The sequence below is a fragment of the Lampetra fluviatilis genome, unplaced genomic scaffold, assembly GCF_964198595.1.
Source record: "Lampetra fluviatilis unplaced genomic scaffold, kcLamFluv1.1 SCAFFOLD_278, whole genome shotgun sequence".
Taxonomy (NCBI): domain Eukaryota; kingdom Metazoa; phylum Chordata; class Hyperoartia; order Petromyzontiformes; family Petromyzontidae; genus Lampetra; species Lampetra fluviatilis.
Window position 1 is genome coordinate 113,213 of NW_027621108.1, and position 9,049 is coordinate 122,261.

The window sequence follows — 9,049 nt, forward strand, 5'->3', positions numbered from 1 at the left end:
GTGTTGGTGAGTGTGGTGGTGAGTGAGTGGTGAGTGTGGTGGTGAGTGAGTGGTGAGTGTGGTGAGTGAGTGGTGAGTTCCTCACCGGGGCTGGTGAGAAGGTGAGTGAGGCGGGATCGCGACACGCACAGAGGGAGCCGAAGCCCTCGTGTGTTGGTGAGTGTGGTGGTGAGTGAGTGGTGAGTGTGGTGGTGAGTGTGGTGAGTGAGTGGTGAGTTCCTCACCGGGGCTGGTGAGAAGGTGAGTGAGGCGGGATCGCGACACGCACAGAGGGAGCCGAAGCCCTCGTGTGTTGGTGAGTGTGGTGGTGAGTGAGTGGTGAGTGTGGTGGTGAGTGTGGTGAGTGAGTGGTGAGTTCCTCACCGGGGCTGGTGAGAAGGTGAGTGAGGCGGGATCGCGACACGCACAGAGGGAGCCGAAGCCCTCGTGTTTGGAGCAGAAGCTGCGGCGCCGTGAAGACACGGGGCCCGCAGGCCAGCCACAGTCAGCCTCTACGCACACGCACATACACACACATACACACACATACACACACATACACACACACAGTGACACACACACACACACGCACACACATACACACACACACACATACACACATACACAGTGACACACACACGCACACGCACACACACACACATACATACACACACACACATACACACACAGCCACAATCAGCCTCTACTCACACACACAGTGACACACACACATACACACACACACAGTGACACACACACACACACAGTGACACACACACACACACACAGTGACACACACACATACACACACACACAGTGACACACACACACACAGTGACACACACACACATACACACACACATACACACGCACACACACATACACACACACACACATACACACACACACAGCCACAATCAGCCTCTACTCACACGCACACACACACATACACACATACACACAGTGACACACACACAGTGACACACACACACAGTGACACACACAGTGACACACACACAGCCACAATCAGCCTCTACTCACACATACATACACCCACGCACTCACCCACCCACCCACTCACCCACTCACTCACTCACTCACCCACCCACCCACCCACCCACTCACCCACCCACCCACCCACCCACCCACTCACCCACTCACTCACCCACTCACTCACCCACTCACTCACCCACTCACCCACTCACCCACTCACCTTCCACAGGAACCAGGGTGATTTCAGTCCTCAGGAGGACCGGGTCTGCCCAGGATGTGAGTGACGGAGAGTGGGAAATCAACTCTCCCTTACTCTCACCTGGGGAGAGAGTGGGTGGGTGGGTGGGTGAGTGGGTGGGTGGGTAGGTGAGTGGGTGGGTGGGTAGGTGAGTGGGTGGGTGGGTGAGTGAGTGGGTGGGTGGGTGGGTGAGTGAGTGAGTGAGTGGGTGGGTGGGTGAGTGGGTGGGTGGGTGGGTGAGTGGGTGAGTGGGTGGTTGAGTGGGTGAGTGGGTGGGTGAGTGAGTGAGTGAGTGGGTGTGTGAGTGAGTGAGTGAGTGGGTGGGTGGGTGGGTGGGTGAGTGGGTGGGTGGGTGGGTGAGTGAGTGAGTGGGTGGGTGAGTGGGTGGGTGGGTGAGTGGGTGAGTGAGTGGGTGAGTGGGTGGGTGAGTGAGTGGGTGGGTGAGTGGGTGGGTGGGTGGGTGAGTGGGTGGGTGGGTGGGTGGGTGGGTGAGTGAGTGAGTGAGTGGGTGGGTGAGTGAGTGAGTGAGTGGGTGAGTGGGTGGGTGGGTAGGTGAGTGGGTGAGTGAGTGGGTGAGTGGGTGGGTGAGTGAGTGGGTGGGTGGGTGAGTGGGTGGGTGGGTGAGTGGGTGGGTGGGTGGGTGAGTGGGTGGGTGGGTGAGTGAGTGAGTGAGTGGGTGGGTGAGTGAGTGAGTGAGTGGGTGGGTGGGTGAGTGGGTGGGTGGGTGGGTGGGTGGGTGGGTGAGTGAGTGAATGAGTGGGTGGGTGAGTGAGTGAGTGAGTGAGTGGGTGGGTGAGTGAGTGGGTGGGTGGGTGAGTGGGTGAGTGAGTGGGTGGGTGAGTGAGTGGGTGGGTGGGTGAGTGGGTGGGTGGGTGGGTGGGTGAGTGGGTGGGTGGGTGGGTGGGTGAGTGAGTGAGTGAGTGAGTGGGTGGGTGGGTGAGTGAGTGAGTGGGTGGGTGAGTGGGTGGGTGGGTAGGTGAGTGGGTGACTGAGTGAGTGACTGACTGACTGAGTGACTGACTAAGTGACTGACTAAGTGACTGACTGACTGAGTGACTGACTGACTGACTGGGTGACTGACTGACTGAGTGAGTGACTGACTGAGTGATTGAGTGACTGACTGACTGAGTGAGTGACTGACTGAGTGAGTGACTGACTGACTGAGTGAGTGACTGACTGAGTGATTGACTGACTGACTAAGTGACTGACTAAGTGAGTGACTAAGTGACTGACTGACTGAGTGAGTGACTGACTGAGTGACTGACTGACTAAGTGACTGACTAAGTGAGTGACTAAGTGACTGACTGAGTGACTGACTGAGTGACTGAGTGAGTGAGTGACTAAGTGACTGACTGACTGACTGAGTGACTGACTGAGTGACTGACTGAGTGACTGACTGAGTGACTGACTGACTGAGTGACTGACTAAGTGACTGACTAAGTGAGTGACTAAGTGACTGACTAAGTGAGTGACTGAGTGAGTGACTGAGTGACTGAGTGTCTGACTGAGTGAGTGACTGACTGAGTGAGTGAGAGACTGACGGAGTGACTGACTGACTAAGTGAGTGACTGACTGAGTGAGTGACTGACAGACTGAGTGACTGACTGACTGAGTGACTGAGTGACTGAGTGAGTGACTGACAGACTGAGTGACTGACTGAGTGAGTGACTGAGTGACTGAGTGTCTGAGTGACTGACTGAGTGACTGAGTGACTGAGTGAGTGACTGACTGAGTGACTGACTGACTGAGTGACTGACTGACTGAGTGACTGGGTGAGTGACCGACTGAGTGACTGACTGACTGAGTGACTGACAGACTGAGTGACTGAGTGACTGACTGACTGAGTGACTGAGTGAGTGACTGACAGACTGAGTGACTGACTGACTGAGTGACTGAGTGACTGACTGACTGAGTGACTGACTAAGTGAGTGACTGAGTGAGTGACTGAGTGACTGAGTGTCTGACTGAGTGAGTGACTGACAGACTGAGTGACTGACTGACTAAGTGAGTGACTGACTGAGTGAGTGACTGACAGACTAAGTGACTGACTGACTGAGTGACTGAGTGACTGAGTGAGTGACTGACAGACTGAGTGACTGACTGACTGACTGACTGAGTGACTGAGTGACTGAGTGAGTGACTGACAGACTGAGTGACTGACAGACTGAGTGAGTGACTGACTGACTGAGTGACTGACAGACTGAGTGAGTGAGTGACTGAGTGACTGAGTGAGTGACTTACAGACTGAGTGACTGACTGAGTGACTGACTGACTGAGTGACTGACTGACTGAGTGACTGACTGACTGAGTGACTGACAGACTGAGTGACTGACTGACTGAGTGACTGAGTGAGTGACTGACAGACTGAGTGACTGACTAACTGAGTGACTGAGTGACTGACTGACTGAGTGACTGACTGGGTGACTGACTGACTGAGTGACTGACTGAGTGACTGACTGACTGAGTGACTAAGTGAGTGACTGACTAACTGAGTGACTGAGTGACTGACTAACTGAGTGACTGACTAACTGAGTGACTGAGTGAGTGACTGAGTGACTGACTGACTGAGTGACTGACTGAGTGACTGACTGACTGAGTGACTAAGTGAGTGACTGACTGACTGAGTGACTGACTGGGTGACTGACTAACTGACTGACTAAGTGACTGACTAAGTGAGTGACTAAGTGGGTGACTAAGTGACTGACTGACTAAGTGACTGACTGAGTGACTGACTGACTGACTGGGTGACTAAGCGAGTGACTGACTGGGTGACTAAGTGACTGACTGACTGAGTGACTGACTGACTGAGTGACTGACTGGGTGACTAAGTGAGTGACTGACTGAGTGACTGACTGACTGAGTGACTGGCTGGGTGACTGAGTGAGTGACTGAGTGACTGACTGACTAAGTGACTGACTGACTGACTAAGTGGGTGACTGACTGGGTGACTAAGTGAGTGACTAACTGGGTGACTAAGTGAGTGACTGATTGGGTGACTAAGTGAGTGACTGGGTGAGGGTCTCACCGCCGTTGTAGAGGACCAGGGCCCAGGCGTCGCGCCAGGCAAGGCCTGAGGCCTGCACGCTGCCTAGCTCCGTGAGGCGCAAGCGGGCAGACGCAGAGAGGTGGAACGAACCCTCATCCTAGACAGTGAGTCAGTCAGTCAGTGAGTCACTCAGTGAGTCACTCACTCAGTCAGTCAGTCACTCAGTCAGCCAGTCAGTCACTCACTCAGTCACTCAGCTCCGTGAGGCGCAAGCGGGCAGACGCAGAGAGGTGGAACGAACCCTCATCCTAGAGAGTGAGTCAGTCAGTCACTCAGTCAGTGAGTCAGTCAGTCACTCAGTCAGTGAGTCACTCAGTCAGTGAGTCAGTCAGTCAGTCAGTCACTCACTCAGTCAGTCACTCAGTCACTCACTCAGTCAGTCAGCCAGTCAGTGAGTCACTCACTCAGTCAGTCACTCACTCACTCAGTCACTCACTCACTCACTCACTCACTCAGTCACTCACTCACTCACTCACCCACCCACCCACCCACTCACTCACCCACCCCCCACCCACCCACCACCACTCACCACCACCCACCCACCCACTCACCCACACTCACCCACACCACTCACTCACCCACCCACCCACCCACCCACCACCCACCCACCCACCCACCCACTCACCCCACCCACCCCACCCACCCACTCACTCACCCACCCACCCCACCCACCCCACCACCCACCCACCCACCCACCCCCCACCCACCACCCACCACCCACTCACCCACCCACCCACCCACCCACCCACCCCACCATCACCCACCCACCCACTCACTCACCCACCCACCCACCCACCCCCCACCCACTCACCCACCCACCCACACACCCACCCATCCACCCACCACCCACCCCACCCACTCACCCACCCACCCACCCACCCACTCACTCACCCACCCCACCCCACTCACCCACCCACCCACCCACCCACTCACCACCCACCCCACCCACCCACCCACCCACCCACCCACCCACTCACCCACCCCACCCACCCACTCACCATCCACCCACTCACCCACCCACCCACTCACCCACCCACCCACTCACTCACCCACCCACCCACCCCACTCACCACCCACCCACCCACCCACCCACCCACCCCACCACCCACTCACCACCACCCACCCACCCACCCACCCACCCACTCACCCCACCCACCCACCCCCACCACCCACCCACCCCACTCACCCACCCACCCACCCACCCCACCCACTCACCCACCCACCCACCCACCCACCCACCCACCCACCCACCCACCCACCCACCCACCCACCCACCCCACCACCACCCACCCACCCACCACCCACTCACCACCCCACCCACCACCACTCACTCACCCCACCCCACCCACCCACCCACCCACCCACCCACTCACCCCACCCACCCACCCACCCACCCACCACTCACCCACCCACCACCCACCCACCCACTCACTCACCACCCACCCACCCACCCACTCACCCCCCCCACCCACCCACCCACCCACCACCACCCACCACCACCACCCACCCACCCACCCACCACCCACCCACCCCACCCACCCACCCACCCACCCACCCACCCCCCCACCCCACTCACCCACCCCACCCACCCCCCCACCCACTCACCAACCCACCCACCCACCACTCACCCACCACCCACCCACCCACCCCACCACACCACCCCACCCACCCACCCACCCACCCCCACCCACCCACCCACCCACCCACCCACCCACACACACTCACTCACCCACCCACCCCACCCACCCACCCACCACTCACACACCACCCACCCACCCACCCACCCACCCCCACCCACCCACCACCCACCCCACCCACCCACCCACCCACCCACCCACCCACCCACACACCACTCACCCACCCACCCACCCACCCACTCACCCACTCACCCACCCACCCACCCACTCACCCACCCACCCACCCACCCACCCACCCACCCACCCACCCACCACCCACCCACCCACCCCACTCACCCACCCACCCACTCACCCACCCACCCACCCACCCACCACTCACCCACCCACCCACCCCACCCACTCACCCACCCACCCACCCACACACTCACCCACCCACCCACCACCCACCCACTCACCCACCCACCCACTCACCCACCCACCCACCCACCACCAACCCACCCACCCACCCACTCACTCACTCACCCACCCACCCACCCACCCACCCACCACCACTCACTCACCCACCCCACCCACACCCACCCACCCACCCACTCACTCACCCACCCACCCACTCACCCACCCACCCACCCACCCACCACCCCACCCACCCACCCACCCACCCACCCACTCACCCACCCACCCACCCACCCACTCACCCACCCACCCACCCACCCACTCACTCACCCACCCACCCACTCACCCACCCACTCACCCACCCACCCACTCACCCACCCACCCACCCACCCACCCACCCACCCACTCACCAACCCACCCACCCACCCACCCACCCACTCACTCACTCACCCACCCACTCACTCACTCACTCACTCACCCACCCACCCCACTCACTCACTCACCCACTCACCCACCCACTCACCCACCCACCCACCCACTCACCCACCCACTCACCCACCCACCCACCCACTCACTCACCCACCCACTCACCCACCCACCCACCCACTCACTCACCCACCCACCCACTCACTCACCCACCCACTCACTCACTCACCCACCCACCCACCCACTCACTCACCCACCCACCCACCCACTCACTCACTCACCCACCCACCCACTCACCCACCCACCCACTCACTCACTCACCCACCCACCCACTCACCCACTCACCCACCCACCCACCCACTCACTCACCCACCCACCCACTCACCCACCCACTCACCCACTCACCACTCACTCACCCACCCACCCACCCACTCACCAACCCACCCACCCACCCACCCACTCACTCACTCACTCACCCACCCACCCACTCACTCACCCACTCACCCACCCACCCACCCACTCACCCACCCACCCACCCACTCACCCACCCACCCACCCACCCACTCACTCACCCACCCACCCACCCACCCACTCACCCACCCACCCACCCACCCACCCACTCACCCACCCACTCACCCACCCACTCACCACTCACCCACCCACCCACCCACCCACTCACCAACCCACCCACCCACCCACCCACCCACTCACTCACTCACTCACCCCACCCACCCACTCACTCACCCACTCACCCACCCACCCACCCACTCACCCACCCACCCACCCACTCACCCACCCACCCACCCACTCACCCACCCACCCACCCACTCACCCACCCACCCACCCACCCACCCACTCACTCACCCACCCACCCACCCACCCACTCACCCACCCACCCACTCACCCACCCACCCACCCACTCACTCACCCACCCACCCACCCACCCACTCACTCACTCACCCACCCACCCACTCACCCACCCACCCACCCACCCACTCACCCACCCACCCACCCACCCACCCACTCACCCACCCACCCACCCACCCACCCACCCACCCACCCACCCACCCACCCACCCACTCACCCACCCACTCACCCACCCACCCACCCACCCACTCACCCACCCACCCACCCACTCACCCACCCACCCACCCACCCACCCACCCACCCACCCACTCACCCACCCACCCACCCACCCACTCACCCACCCACCCACCCACCCACTCACCAACCCACCCACCCACTCACTCACTCACCCACCCACCCACCCACTCACCAACCCACCCACTCACCAACCCACCCACTCACCCACCCACCCACCCATCCACACAAACTGGTGGAAAAACTGGCCGACCTGGGGATTCCACATTCCACCTGCATGTGGATACACCGTTTCCTCTCGGGCCGCAGACAGAGGGTCAGAGTGGGCCGTCATACATCCACAGCCCTGAGCCTCAGCACCGGCTCCCCCCAGGGCTGTGTACTGAGCCCCCTGCTCGACTCCCTCTACACACACGACTGCGCCGCCGCCCACCATAGCAACACCATTGTGAAGTTCGCTGATGGCAACCACAGTGGTGGGGCTCATCTCTGGGGGGGGATGAGTCTGCCCACAGGGACGAGGTGGAGCGGCTGACAGCATACTGCAGGGGCAACAATCTGCACCTCAACACCGCAAAGACCAAGGAGCTCATAATAGACTACTGGAGAAAGAAAACGGACACTCCGCCACTAATCATCAGCGGGGACTGTGCGGAGAGGGTGGCAGACTTCTGCTTCCTGGGAGTCCGCATTGGGGAGGGCCTGACCTGGAGCGCCAAGAGCACTGGGCTTCTGAAAAAGGCCCAGCAGAGACTTTCCTTCCTGAGATTCCTCAGGAATAATAACATCGCACAGACACTGCTGGTGTCCTTCTACGGAGCCTCCATCGAGAGCATTCTCACATAGTGCATCTGTGTATGGTAGACCAGCTGCACAGTGGCTCAGAGGCAAGCACTCCAGAGGGTCATCAACACAGCCCAGAAGATCGCCGGCTGCCATCTCGCCACACTGGAAGAACGACGCAGTTCACGTTGCATCAAAAAAGCACAGATCGTTCTAAAGGACTCTTCTCACCCTGGACACTCACTGTTTGAGCTGTTGCCATCAGGCAGACGATTCAGATCAGTCAAAACAAGGACAAACAGATTCAAACAGAGCTTTTATCCTACAGCGATCACCACACTCAATAATGCGAAATAATTATTAAGTAATAGTGTTAACAATTGAATGTGAAATAGAGATGTGCGATGACAAAATGTAACCTTATGTGGGTATGTGGGTATACTTGGGCTGTTT

General features: G+C 59.8%; 1 long non-coding RNA gene across 1 annotated transcript; it reads right to left on the reverse strand.

The window, feature by feature from the left end:
• Positions 1–366: 366 nt before the first annotated feature.
• On the reverse strand, positions 367–4,358 carry LOC144954771 (uncharacterized). Its single transcript, XR_013641353.1, has 3 exons — positions 4,236–4,358; positions 1,193–1,291; positions 367–491 (listed from the first exon to the last, which is right to left on the reverse strand). It is a non-coding gene; the product is annotated as an uncharacterized LOC144954771 (long non-coding RNA).
• Between the last annotated feature and the right edge of the window lie 4,691 nt (positions 4,359–9,049).